A 15,728-nucleotide genomic window follows, 5' to 3' on the forward strand; every position below is an offset into this window, starting at 1 on the left:
TATAAATCAAGATACTGAAAAGTTTTTATTTTTTATATTTATATTTATATTTATATATATACACTCACTCACTCTAAAGTCACTGGAACTGTGCTGTTTATCATACGGCATTTAAGTAGGACTGTCAAGTGATTAAAAAATTAATTGTGATTGGGCGATTAAAAAAATTTACGTGCCTGATACACTAAAGATTCATATGTCCCGCCATGCTTCAACGACCATTCCAGGGGACATACGTCCATGCTGATTATGAGTTCTGCTCAATAACAATCTAAAGCAGCGTGAACCGATGCATGTTCATTTTCATTATCTAAGTCAGATGCCACCAGCAGAAGGTTGATTTGCTTTTTTGGTGGTTTGGGTTCTGTAGTTTCCGCATCGGAGTGTTGCTCTTTTAAGACTTCTGAAAGCATGCGCTACACCTCATCCCTCTCAGATTTGAAGGCACTTCAGATTCTTAAACCTTGGGTTGCCTGCTGTAGGTATCTTTAGAAATCTCACATTGGTACCTTCTTTGCGTTTTGTCAAATCTGCAGCAAAAGCGTTCTTAAAATGAACATCGTGTTCTGGGTCATCATCTGAGACTGCTATAATGTGAAATATAAGGCAGAATGCGAGTACAACAGAGCAGGGGATATACAATTCTCCCCCAAGGAGTTCAGTCACAAATCTAATTAACGCATTTTTTTTTTTTTTTTTTTTAACGAGCATCATCAGCATGGATGCATGTTCTCTGGAATGGTGGCTGAAGCATGAAGATGCTAAACATTCGTATGCCTATCTGGCATGCAAATACCTTGCAATGCCAGTTACAAAAGTGCCATGCAAATACCTGTTCCCACTTTCCAGTGACATTGTAAATAGGAAGAGGACAGCATTATCTCATGTAAATGTAAAAAAACTTGTTTGTCTTAGCAATTGGCTGAACAAGAAGTACGACTGAGTGGACTTGTAGGTGCTGAAGTTTCATATTGTTTTGTTTTTGAGTGCAGTTATGTAACAAAAAAAATTTTAGATTTGTAAGTTGCACTTTCATGACAGAGAATGCACTACAGCAGTGGTTCTCAAACTAGGGCCGCCGCTTGTTCAGGGAAAGCCCCTGGTGGGCTGGGTCGGTTTGTTTACCTGCTGCGTCCACAGGTTTGGCCAATCGCGGCTCCCACTGGCCGCAGTTCGCCGCTCCAGGCCAATGGGGGCTGCAGGAAAGGTGGCCAGCATGTCTCTCTCAGCCCGCACCACTTCCTGCAGTCCCCATTGGCCTGGAGAGGCGAACAGTGGCCAGTGGATCGGTCGAACCTGCGGATGTGGCAGGTAAACAAACGAGCCCGGCTCACCAGGGGCTTTCCCTGAACAAGTGACGGCCCTAGTTTGAGAACCACTGCACTACTGTACTTGTATGAGGGGAATTGAAAAATACTATTTCTTTTGTTTATAATTTTTACAGTGCATATATTTATAATGAAAAATAATATACACTTTGATTTCAGTTACAACACAAAATACAATATATATGAAAATGTAGAAAAACATCTAAAATATTTAACACATTTCAATTGGTATTCTATTGTTCAACAGTGTGATTAAATTGCAATTACAAAAAATTTTTTTAATCGTGATTAATATTTTTGAGTTAACTGCAATTAATCGACAGCCCTACATTTAAGGCAGTCATTCAACTTCCCTTATTTTTGGATTTTTTGTTCACAAATACATACCTTTTTGGTCTTTAAAAATGAAAACTGGCATCATATAGGCTAAGATTTCTAACATAGGTGGCTAAATTTAGTTACCCAGCCTACTGGCCGAATCTTTGCTCAAAGGTGCTGAGCATCTGTAGCTCCAATTAAGCTCAGTTGTGAGTGTTGAGCACTTAAGAAAATCAGGCCATTTGTTCAGGTGCTTCAAAATTGGTTTATATACCTAAATTTAGACTCCAAAATTTGAAAAATTGGGTCAAAAGCTTTTGTCTGTGCTGCTTTCTGTTTCTGTGGCACTACGCTTTTTATGCAATTCAGTTGCTAAATAAATAGGGTGTGAGTTAAAAAACAAGCTTGTACTGGATATAGAAGTTAAAAATTAAATGAAGGATTGGGTTCATTGTTGGTACTTTTGAGCTCATAGTGGATACAGTGCTCAGGAATTCCTAGTAACCCATGAATGTACTATGTTTGACATCTCCATGGTAACCAACTGTAAAATTGTTGGACTCAGTGAGCTTCCTTCTTAACCTAGGTTCAGTTACTTAAGATGGTTACACTTATAAATCATTTACTTTAACAAATGTCATAGTACTAGATGCAGCAGCATATCTTATCCAGAGAGTTATTAGAACAGGCACATTGGAAAGCAATATTTAAGGATTTATTTTTAATTGGATTTTTTTGTTTAAATGGCACTTCTGCTATCTGAACTGAGCTGGCTGTTCAAGCATATAATGAAACACATCCTGCCATTTTTATTCTCTCCTTGACCTACTGTACATTGCAATGTGTACAAAGTTCTGTATATAATGGTATATTTTGTGCCAATAAAGGTAAGGCCATAGCTATGAAGACTGACCTGTAAAGTCTATAAAAGTGTATCATTATGCCTTACTATGTCCACCTGTACTGAACATCTGGTTTGTTTAGCTAAGCAATTTTTCCTCTTGGCGTAGGTGGCTTATGAACAAGTAGAACAGAACAATAGTTATTAATGTCATGGTGAGGGATCTTGAGTGTGTTAGACTGTTCCTTTTAATGAATGGGATTAGCTTGCTTTTCTTCACCCCTTTTTTTTTTTTTTTTTTTTTTAAAGAAGCTTTTGGTTCAGAAAAACTGACTTGTACCAGAATGCTGGTCTGACTTTAAGTGTAAGATACTTGAAATTGAAGCACTTTGTGCTTTTCATCTTCAAAGTGCTTTACAAACATTAAATCTTACAATGGTTAATAAGCATTATCTGAGTATTACAGATGGGGAAACTGTGGCAGACAGTTTAAGTGACTAGCCCTGCTGTCTGAATAGAGATGAAAATTTGGGAGTGCCAGACTTCAAGCTCTGTGCTTAGACTACATGTATCAGGACTTTCAAAGATGGGGAAATGTGAGGGAGGATGAACTGAGAATAATACTGATATGCTAATACAGAGCCTGTGTCTCTTTAGATGATGTTGACACACAAAACGTTCAAAAAGTATTTAGAAGTTATGGTTGTACCTACAATGACCCAGCATTTTACACACACACACACACACACACACACACACACACACACACACAGCTATGTTATAAATAATCGGAGCAGGTAGAGGCTGAAGAATAATGCATTTTATAGTTAGTATTTAAAATTGCTTTTTTAAAATAAAATGTTATGGTTAATAAAACCCTAATCTCCAGTCAATACCACTTCTGTTAGTGCCATCAAAAAATAATTTACAGGTCTGCTGGCAGCAGCTTACTGAGATACAGTATCAGGAGACAAAGCTGGGCCAGAAGAGCCTGAACTCTTGCAGTCGATGTACTCAATTTAAGAACAACCTCTCCCTTATGTGCCCAAAAGCCAGGTTATTGTCACGTGATAGGCCCAGCTAAACAGACACACATCACTGTCCCATTAGAGCTGGGTGGATCAGAAAGGTAAAGAATCTTATTGAGGGAACAAGTTATGTTAGGAAATTAACCTGCACATTAAAGGTGATTAAAATAAATGTTGTACAATTAAAAAGTGAAGGGTTTGGCTTATAAGCACAATGATAATCAATTCAAAGCAAACAGGTGGGTTTTTGGGGGTGTGGGGAGAGACTTACACTATATCACTTTTATTTTGAAATACATGTGTGTTGAGGGAGAAGAAGAAATGGGGAAGATTCTCATAATGAAAGCACTCCTGGTTTTGATTATAATATAGGACCTCTTTTCATACGCACTGAATCATATGCAAAATTACTAATACAGTGCTTTTTTTTTTTTCTTGAGCAAAGTACCACTAGGTGGAGCAAGTGTTGTTTAGTATTCTTCCTTTGGTATTGTTTTTTAAAGTCCTCTGCTAAAGCCTGAGAAGGCTAAGTGCACACATCATTTAGAGTTGCAGCATATTTGTTATTAAAAGTTATGTTAAACTATTGATGCTTAATGTAGTTGAAAGCTGCCTAATCAAGAAAATTGTTTGCACTTTCCAACAGATATCTTAATAATAAAAATTAGGTTTAAAGCAACTCTAATGTGAGGGGCTGGGGGAGAGGAAGGACAATTGAAAAAGCTATTATTTAAAATTCCTTGCAGACTCCATTTCATACAGAAGATAATTGGGATGCCATCATTAAATATTTTTGGATAATGAGTTGCAAAATAGGCTTATTAAAACATTTACTTTATACTGTGAGAAATATTCTATCAATCATACCATGGTTATCATAGAAATTATGATTGGCCTTGTAATTGGAGACATACCTAGAGGATATATAAATGTTGAAGTGTGGCTTCAATGTAATGGAAATTTGTACGATCTCACTAATCTACTCTAAGGTGAAAACCCTCCTCAGCTGGTTAGTCCCATGGATGTTCAGCAGAGGCTCAGGATGGGACCTGTTGCCAACCAGGAGAGAGATGAATTTGGTAGTGGTATATTATACCCCTGGGAAGCTTGAACAACACCTGCTTGCACTATGGCTTAGTAAAGCTCATGCTAGTAATTCCCTTTAAGATAAAAAAAATGTTTTATTTTAAATGGACTATATTTACCTAAGGATTTGCAGAATAGGGTGCTTATTGCTCCTAGCTCAGGTTGTAAGACTATTCCCCCTACCTGACACTAGAGGAATTTAGGAAGAAGCCTGCAAAGATTCTCCAACTTAGACTTCAAACCAGCTGTTTGACACTTACTGTGTGACCACTGAGAGACTTCTGCCTGCCATTTCCACTATGCAAGGAAAGAATGTAATGTAGAGTGCAGGTTGCATGAACCTGGGTACATTGGTCCCACTATGTTCAGCTTGCAGCTCTGGTCCCACCTTGTAAAAGTTAGGATGACAACATGGTTTTCATACCTTTTTAATTCGTTCACATCACACTCTTAACTGACTTCTAATACACACAGGTGGTGGGCAAACGTCTTCACATGATCTGCCAAATCTCGCTCTCTGACTTCTAACACCTTAATACTCCAATCTGTGGCTGTGGAGAGGTAAGTATTCCTCTCATTTTAGTACATCACACACACTGATTTGAGTTTTATCATTTTAATGTTTCATACTCCCTCTCCCCCTGCCCTCCACCCTCTGGGATTTTAAGTCATGTACCAAACCACACTCTTTCAAAAGTTATTTTTCTCTAGGACAAACTTTAGTTCCCTGAAGGGATGGGACTATGAAGTCCTAATGACAATAGCACCATTGTTGAAGGATTGGGAATTTTTCTTTAAAATTCCTATGTAAACAAAATCAAAGGGAATTTTAATAATAAAGAGTCATTTGCCTGCTTCCATGTAATGCATCAGAGAAAGAATAAAGTGAAGGTTTCCAAAGGGCACTCAAAGGCGTAGAAACAGTTTCTTATAAAAGAACAGAGGTTACAGTGGTTTAATCTCAGGACAAGATAAAGAAGTGATGAACTGGAACCAGAAGTTAAATGCAGATTAATGTAAAAAACAGATTTGAGATTACAGGAGCTAAATTGACAATAGTCCCATTATTTTCCTGAGGCTTCTAGAGAAGAATGTATTTTGCAGGGGCTATACACAACTTCAATATCCTATATTTTGGTGTCCTCCAGATGCTTTCTGGTTGAAATTTAGAGGAAGAAAGCCCCCCTCCCCCCCCGCCCAAACCCCACTGTTATTTCATGGTTCTGTAAAATATGGGATGCTCTGGTAATAGAGATGCTATCAAACCTCCAAAAATAGGAACTCCATGCTTTCATATTACTCCATGTCTGGACGATGAGGGGAAAAGATTTTTCTGGGGTAACATCCAAACTACAGAAGTACAGTTTTTGCAGTTGTAATATGACCGGTGATATATGATTTACATAAAAACCTGAGGGCTTTTAAAAAGGGAAATATGACTGACTTTGGAAAGTAAACTCTAGTCATGTTGTTTTCAATGTAAACCTGTTTCCCAGATGATTCTGACTTATGGGCTGGTGCCTGGCTTCTGACTCCTTGTGTTAATTTCTTCTTTTAGATCCCCAGCTTTTTAGCCTATGACCAGTACCAGGTTTACTATGGCACCAGTGGCTCCCAGGGGCCGGGCCCACACTCAAAAGGGGCCCATAACACCTGCTTCCTCCCCTCCTACAGTGCTGCGAGAGGCCCCGAGAGTGAGGCGCAGCATCCTGGTTATCACAGCGTCCAGCCCCAGAGAACACCTACTCCCACCCCCTTCAGGCCTGGCCAGCCCCTGGGGCAGTCAGACAGACAGCCCCTTTCCCCAGGATCTGATGCACTGTGCCAGGGCCCTGATACATTGTATCCCCTGTGCTGCACCCAGAGACAGGCAACAACGCTCCAGCTCTCACTGTCTTCCTGTAGGAGCAGGGATCCAGCCCGGGAGCCGAGAGCCCAAGGGACCCTGGGAGCTGTAGTTCCTTGGCCAGCTCCCTGCCCCGAGAGCTGGCCCTGGCGCAAGGAAGGAACTAAACTGCTCAGTATTCTGTTGGCAGCTATCGACAGGAAAGGGAGGGGGGAAGCTGCCAGGGCTGGTGAGACCTGATGCACACAGGGCTTGCTGTGAATGGGGAGCAGGCTGCTAGAAGATGGTGGTACGATGAACGGGGAAAACGGATGCACAAGGAGTAGAAGGCTTTGGCCCAGCTATCACCCTCAGCAAGCAAGTAGGTGCAGCTGTGCACCTCTGGCTGGCATCTGGAAATTGGCCCCAGGGCTGTAGCCAGAGAAGCTACAGGTGGCTCTCTGACTACCGGGGGCCATTAAGCTAAGAGCGGATAAACTGGAGTTAACCTCAAGGAACAGAGGTCAGCAGCAGGAAAGGAATGTCAGGCTTGCAGGGGGGAGAATAGGACCTGCTGGCTGGGGAGCACGTCCAAGGTAGAAGGGAAACAAGCATGGGGAGAGGTGGTAGTGACCATGTAGTGGAATAGCATGTAGATGGGAACAGAGAGAAAGAAGGCTAGTGACTTCAGGTTTCCATGGGCCAAGTGCTGGGAGGCTAAGAGGCCAGGACCATGTACAGTGACTGGTGAAAGAGGGTGGTACTGGAGACATGGCTATAGAATGCCTGAATGAGGAAGGAGATAAATCGGTGAGATGTTTCCCTGATCACTATGAAAGTTCTGCTCATTGTGGATACTGGTAAACCCACATGGGTACAGCTCAATGAGAAAAACTGGGGGCTGAGAAAGCTGTGTATGGTAATACACATAGTCTTGCAGAGGTGTGTGATCAAAATGAAAAATGTCTCTGAGATTCAGTACCATGGCACCAATGGCACTGCCACATCAGACCCACACTCGGAAGGGGCCCATAACAACGACTACATGGGATCCACAAATATGTTTGGGGCCGGGCCCACAAAAGGTTAATCTGGCTCTGCCTATGACAACTCTAGTGCTTCCATAGCAAATATCACATATGGATTTGGGCTTTAATCTGACACACCTGCATATCACCTAGAGCATGGAATAATGCTATATGTTTATACTAGAGTAGGCAAGAATTGGTAGATGGAGGAATCCTGGTCCAGAGAGATGCATTAGAACTTATCAATACTTCATTAAAGGTATGGAAAAGAAGAGAGTGAGGGGTATTGAAAGAAAGAAATGGAGCCTTTTTGATGGATGCCCAGGATGTATCAATAGACAGACATGCCAGCTTTCATCCTTAGTTGCCTGTATCTATGGGATGTAGACTTAGCATGCATGGTTCCCTGCTGCTATCTGTTACTTCATACTGGACAACTGCAATGCATTCTACTTTCCCCTGTAATGCCACCCAGAAACAACAGATGATTTAACATTCAGTTACCCTCCTGTTAGGAAGGCCAGACTGATGAGAACACATTGCTGTGGTGTTCATCACTGTATGTTGACTGTAAATGCAATTCCCAATCCACTTCTCTTTACCCTATCAGGAACACCTACCTTTTTGTTTCTGTAATATTTTTCTTTCGGTCATAGAGTTTAAGGCCAGAAGGGACCATTCAATCATCTAGTCTGCCCTCCTGTATGTCACAGGACGCCAATACCATCCAACACCCACATACTAAACCCACAACCAAACTTAGACCAAAGAATTACAATCCAGCCAGAAACTACCCTTTCTTTCTTGATCTGAATTAAATTATTCTCCAGATTAACTTTTGCCAGCAATATAGTGAGGGATCAATTATACCTCTCCTACCACTGAGCTTTCCTGAGGCAGGGAAAGACTTGCACCTCTGGAGTTCTAACCCCTGGCGGCAATATGCCTTTCAAATGCATAATGTCTCCACGGTGCTGGGAAGCGAAGGGGAGATTCCCTCTCCAACACCACTTTAATTACAATATCAAATGCTTCTGCCAACAGCCAGGAGGGGTGCTATGACTCATCATCACTTCTAAGGCTGCTAGCCTTGTCAGAAGTGTTAAGTCCTTAATTGAGGTACTCAGAATGATGCCTGTTGCCATGTGGCTATGACTTGTGTTTTTCAGCAAAGCCTCTCTTTTCCAGAAACATCTTTGGTTCAGAATTGGTGGGTGTTAGTTGCTCACACGCCTCCCTTTCCAAAGGGTTCATAGGCTGACATGGTATTAATTACAAATGCCTGTCACTGTCTTCTGAAGTTCATAGCAATAAAGAAGTTCAGAAAGAGCAATTTGCTTTTGTACCTGACAAAGTCGCTCTGCATTTCACATGGTTTAGTCATCATGAAGCACTGACACCTCAAATCCTGTTTTGACAACTGTCAAACCCGTTTAATAAAAGCAGGCTATTGCCCTTAGGAAGACTGTCAAAACCAAAGTGTTAGATGAAAACCTAAACTGGGACCTATGTATACAATCAATATTTGTCCCATTCTCTGCTCACCTACCACCTGAATATTATTTGTACTTTTATTTTGGTATGGAATATACTTCCATTTATCTGATACTCCACTCTCCATACCGCCAGGCTATCCAAAACCCTGCCTTGTCTCCCAGTGTGAGATATAAGGTGCAGAGGGCATGTAAGGGGTTCAGATAATGTGGAGGTTTGGATAGTCTAGCAGAGATCCCAACCAGACAAGCCCTAGGCAGAGGAGAAGACACCCAGCTGCTGAGTGACTCCTGCAGCAGCAAAAGGAGCAGCCCCACGATGTGAGTGAGTGGAGCACAGCAGAGACTCCTGGCCAGAACTGCTGAGAGGAGGAGACGTCCCTGGCCGTGGGGCAGACCACCAGGCTGCTGAATGACTGCTGCCCTCTTGATTACCCAAGCTCCGGATTATTCAAGTAAAATTCACGTCCCCCATGTTATGCAGAAAATTGGGAATCATACAGTATTGGATTGACAATGACTTTTTAAAAGTGAGCCAGATTCTGATCTCGGTGGAAGATCAATTTACCCCTTGTGGAGAACTGCTTATTTTAATGGAATTACTCCAGATTTATGGGTGTGTAATTATCAGCCTCTAGGTCAGAAAATTGAAATATAAATGATTTTACTCACAGTTAAATTATTTTTCTTGTATATCTTAAGACAAATCACTGGACAGTTTGTTTGTATAGGGTTAAATTGTGTCAATACAAAAGGAGGCATCAGTAGGAGGTAGAGCTGAGTGGTGCAGAGGTCTGAGAACTGCCCTAATGGAGATGAAAGAGGCATTGTATGTCCATGAATTATACTGTTTCTGCTCCCAGAGTGCTACGCTTGCACTAGATGCAGCACGTATGCCTCACTACTTGCCCAGATAGCATGATGGTGAAGATACAGCACTTCAGCACTAAGCGGGAACAGTGATGTTGCTCAGAGAAGCACAGAGAATGCCTTTTGTGACTAACTGCCATGTAGAGCCTCCTCCTTGCACACAGCAAGGGCTGGGCACAGTCTTTCCCACACTTAGTCCATAGGACACATTAGATAGCTCATCTTCTTTGGCACAACAGCACAGGTGCTTTGGGGATGAATAACTTGTGTACATGTGAACGAAAGGTAATTTCAGACATACATAGGACCTGAACCGAAACAACAGCTGAGGTTACAGTTAGGGAGGAGTGAATTGATTGGGGAAGGTGGGGAAGCACTGGTCCCAACATTTGCCTATAGCCTGATCAGAACCTGAAACTACTTAGTTGTCTGGTCTGGATTGGCTCAGAACTTCAGAACTTCAGGAATTAAGGGGCAGAGGGAAAGGTTGATCTCTTCCTGGGGTGAGTTCCATATTGATGGACGAGTCACTACAAAGCTCTGTCTCTTACACTTAAAAATCTTATCCTTCAGGGTGACATTTCTATGCTTCCAGTCACGGTAGCTCATGATTGAGAGGAGGACAATGGTACCTTAAGTAACTTGGGCCTGTTCTTGAAAGCTTGGAAAATGAGGGTCTAGTCCTGAAGTTTGACTTGTTATTTTATGGGGAAACTCTGAAAAGAGCCCACGAGTTAAATCGGCTTTTTTGTAAATTCACTGTTGGTTGCCAGCAGATCCCCTCTACACAAAGTAGAGGAAGAAAGGTAAATAACTGCATCTTATATGCATGAACTTCCCTGTTCAGTAGTACTTCAGTTTATTATGAAGTACACTGTTCCCTCACAACCAGTCTGTACACAGTGGACCAGCTCCCCTGATTCTACTGAGCTGTGCTTGGCAAAAAACCTGGTGTAGCTCTAAACCACCTTTCCACTCTTCTCATCCTTGCCCAACCCAGGGGCTGATTCAGCACCTGACGTAACTCAGAAGTGTTTGTAGCTCCTGCTCTAAGTTATAGCACAGAGAACAGTTCTTCAGGGTCTACAAGAGCCTACCCAGCTATGTCCAAGATGAGGCATAGAGCCAACTACACTGGCGTTATTCCAGCTGGAGACTCCCCCTACGTTAGAGGAATCCCTGGCTGCCCTGTTAGGGCAGCTGTCCATCATAACCAGAGTGGTACAAAAGGGATGGGGCCAGGATCTAGCCCTGCATTTCACTTAATGTGGAGTGATATGGAATCGGAGAACGTACAGGCAGGAGATAAAGCCAAAAGCATTTCCCATGTTTAATCATTCATGATAATAAATTCACAATAAAAATGCCATGAAGGCTTTCCCTAGTACATGGTGATTTATCCCTCAACAATATTCAAAAAGTATAATTGATGGACCAGTTAGAGAACTGGAGAGTAATAAAAGTTATGTTTCTCCATGCCTTTTGTGATAAAATGTACTGGGCACTTTACACATTTCATAAACTTAATTGCCATCTTACTCACACTAGCGATCATCTCTATTACAGCTATTATTGGTTACCCTAAAATACAGCTCCTAGTGTGCCATTCCACCAAGCAAGCTATCTGACATTAAGTAACTGAGCTTTGGCATGCAGTTAACATGCAGAGTTTAGGATACATATGAAATCTCCACTAATTTGTGAAGTATTGTGTGGACTATAATAATAGTTGTCAGCATTAACCTGATTTGCTGATTAATAATTTCAGGCTGGATTGTGGCAAATCCTTATGTTGCCACACAGGGGAGGAAGTAATGAGCTTTCCCCCTTTACGTAAAGGCTGCCCACAATCATGGCCCCAATACTAGGAGGGCCACAGGGGCTACTTCCATGCTGCTCCTCTGGGCAAAACTCACTGGAATGGAGACTAAGGGCAGAGATTAAGCAGAACCATAGCTTCATCCCTCCACCCTACATACTAGCGGGTACAGCTGGTGATCTAGTGAAGGAAAGGGGAGTATGCTAAAGGGGAGTATGTTAAAGAACTGTGATTAAGGAAACCACTCACATAACGTGGACATGAAATAATTAAAGCAAGCAGGTGGTGAACAGCCCAGAGTCTGAAAATTATTCATCCAACTGCTTAAAAAAAAATTCTTACAAAAACCAGTTACCTTGGATTCTGAGCAGGAGGGAAAAATACACAGAATCACTTGCTTGAGAAACTGACCAGAACACTACAGCAGAGAAAGTAAAATAGTGAGTTACATTATCTTCTCCTGATGCTTTGTTATCTTCCCTGTTTAACTTTCTTCTTTCTTCAACAACTTCCTTTGCCTTGAACCTTCTTTGGGCTGTACTTCTTTGATTGCCAGTGTACCCCAGAAAGGAAAAAAGTCTCCCAGTGATTTTGAGGAACCCAGTCCTCAATAGTACCTGCATCTCATTACCTTGTTTTCCTTCCATCTTTTCCTGCCTAAGTGCCCATAATGTTTGCTTTCTAGAGAGGTGCAACTGCTCTGCCATACGGGAGTCACAATGAGCAGTTCCCTGTCAGCCTATTCCAGATTGGAACCCGGAGTCCCCTTGGAACAAAACACTCTGTTTAACATTGATTTAAACATGTTTTTACAATATGTGTGATTGGCACAACACCAAAGCAGCCTTTTTGATGATTTCCTAGCCCTTACTTACTTTCCAAGCTCTTACTTATTTTCTCCCAGCATGCCTCTCTGGGATTGGCCTTTTATGTTTGAGAGAGCTAAGTAGCTACAGGTCTAAAGTGGCCATTTTAGAATTGGCAGTCACTACTATATCTTCTCTTCCATCTGGTAAGTACCGCTTATGTGTTCCCTTTCTCATTACTAAAGACATGGTACATTTTCACTTTATAATATAATCATCACTATATGAAAATAAACACCATTAGCAAAAATACAGCCTCATTCTTCCATGGCTATACAAACATATACTCAGAAAAATCACAATTGGCTTTTGAACAATGTGCTAACTGTAAAAAGAGCCAAATGTGTAATGAATATGATTTGTAAAGAATGAGGTGTGGTCCCTGTATCCCAATACAGAGGCATTTGGGGGTTAGAGGAGTGGTGCCTGTGGCTCCATTACTACCAAGATTCACCAGATCCTTTCTTTCTCTATAGAGTTAGAAACTATGCAATACTATATTCCTGAGGCTTCATTGCTATAACACTGCCTAGAAGAAGAGGTACTGGAACTAGGGGTGCTGCTGCACCCCCTGGCTTGAAGTGGTTTCCATCCTATACAGGGTTTACAGTTTGGTTCAGTGGCACTCAGCACCCCCACTATACAAATTGTTCCAGCACCCCTGCTTATGAGGGATTCTTTCCCCTCCATTCCCCTGCAAGATTTGGGACCATGCAGAACTCCCATAGCCTTCAGTTAGCATTTGCTTGAGTAAGAATGTCAGATTTGGACTCTTAGAAGTATACCTTTAAACAACTGTGGTATGGCTAACCTAAATTAATGCTCATAGGTAAAAGTCTCTGCAATGTGTTCATACTCAGGGGCTAGCTACTTCCAGAGAGTTTCCTTATCAAAACTTTTATGTTTAGCCCTATTTTGTGCATATAAGCCATATTTCCTGTTCTAGAATAAAATTTGATTTTGTTTTCATTAAAAAGGAAAGTATCTAGGCTTTGAGAACCCATATGTAATCTACTTTAAATGAGTAGAATTTAAAGAGGAAGTGTCTCCAGATCTAAATAATGTATCTCCTGCATATATTTTAAAATCTCTAGTTCATTGCTGACAGATATAAACCAATAGCTGCTCTTCTTGACAAAAAGTTTTGTGTTCCCTTTGCTAGTTTTGCAGGATAAATTAATAAAAGAAAATGATTCCCAGAACACTGCATTCATAGCCTTATGATCATTCAAATGCATACTAATATACTGTATAATAATTCTCCCGTAATTCTAAATGGGTGCCTTTGGGCATAAACAAACAGTCCTACTTAATATGTTTCTGTAATTGGTAGTAATTTCAGATTGTTCAGATGACCAATCACATTATTTCACTCTTTTCAGGCTGAACAAATAAAGTAAAATTTACTTTTAAGGCATTTTACATTTATTTGGGAAAAAAAAAGTTGCCACACCTTGGCTTTGTTTTAAAGAATATAAGTAAGGTGCTAGAAACAGATGTTTTGCAGTGTTTATATAACCTGAAAATACCAGCTTTGGTGTACCTGGCAATCTGAATACTTTTTAGCACTGTTATGATGGCTATTGATGCTGTTGTACAAACAAAGGTGTTTTGTTAGGATAAGGTTCTAGTTAAATTGAAATTGCTATAGGAAAACAAGCATGTTAATTTCAGATCTTTTCAAAACAGAGAGAAGGGAAAACAAACAAATAAACGTTTGCCAAATAGAAAGGGACAAAAAAATGGGATTTTAAAAATATATATTTTCAAGTATCTAAAATAGCAAGGCAAAAATGGAGAGTGAAAAACAATAACATCTAAAAAAAATCCTCAATTGCATTCTTTTTAGTGAAGGCTCAGCTGGTATATTAGAAAAGTTGTGTGAAATATCTGCTATTACATTGTGATAATTAGTCTTAAATGTTTATTTCTTTTTCTCCTTATGGTACTCGCAGGGGTTATATGCATTCCCACTTGTCCTTGACAGTTGATAACAGGATAAGCATATTGAGGACAAATGTATTTTATACAACTTTAAGATTAGTTTTACTTGTAAAAAAAAAACAAAAACAAGAAAAAGAAAATTTCAATACTATGAGTGTTATTTTAGCAAGGGAGCTTTGAGGCTAGTCCAGAGGCCACCATGATAAAAGGAGTCAAAACAAAAAGAAGAAAACCAAATCCTGCATATTAATCAAACACTTGCTACTACAAAATAGACCTACATTTTTAACCTTTGAACTTGATCCTGCAATCAGAGCAGTGTGGGTGGAGACATCCTTAGACCCACATAACTCACCACTGACTCCAGGAGACTTGTATGGGTGCCGGGGTCCGCTCACAGAGATCTAGTTACAGGACTGTGACTTTGAACAGCTACTACCTCATAAAGGAGATTCAGGAAATCACTTTTAGAAAAGGTACCTACCAAGTTGTGTACCATTGAGATTTTGCTTGTAAATTTTTTGTCTATTATTATTTGCCTTCCTTGTGCTCTTCTGGGCAGCCTGTGCCCTGGCCCCGTTGAAGTTGCTAGAAAAATTCCCATTCACTTAAACGAAGCCAGGAATTCTCCTTTTACGTGTTTGAAAATCACCTAGCATATTAGAGGCTATAGGAAAACCTACAATGCAAACCACAAGAACAATTCCTCTTTAAATAAAATAAGTGGCCTGGTAATTGACTTGAGTATTACAGTATGCTGTGATGATGCACTGAGTGCCTGTTGGTCCTAAAATGGCAGCAGCTACATTCAAAATCCAAAACCAACTGAATTTTAAAATGGAATAACTCATCAGAAGCCTTAAAACCAGGGAGATTTAGACCTTGCTACAGCAAGAGACTTAAGCAAGTGCCTAACTATAAGTATGTGGGTAGTTTCATTAATGTCAATAGACTACTCATGTGCTTGAAGTTAGGCATGGGCCTAATTTTTTCCCCCTTAATCTTTTGCTTTTCATTTATTTCAGTTGATCAGTATATACATCCCCAGAAGGGATTAATTCCCCAGTGCATATCATGCTGCCGTAGAAGGAAATTGTGAGAGGAACAGCAGCACGCTAGGTCTTGCTCGTCACTCATTCTTAATACTATGACTCTTCCAGTGTGTCTCCTGGTTAGCATGCAGATTTTTTAACTCACTGATGTTTGTATGGCACCGGTGCTTTCTAGTTGCCAGTATTTTTTGAGATCAGTCCTCATGCCTGCAATAGTTTTTATCTTAGTT

This window comes from Malaclemys terrapin, chromosome 6 (genome assembly GCF_027887155.1).
Source record: "Malaclemys terrapin pileata isolate rMalTer1 chromosome 6, rMalTer1.hap1, whole genome shotgun sequence".
Lineage (NCBI taxonomy): Eukaryota > Metazoa > Chordata > Testudines > Emydidae > Malaclemys > Malaclemys terrapin.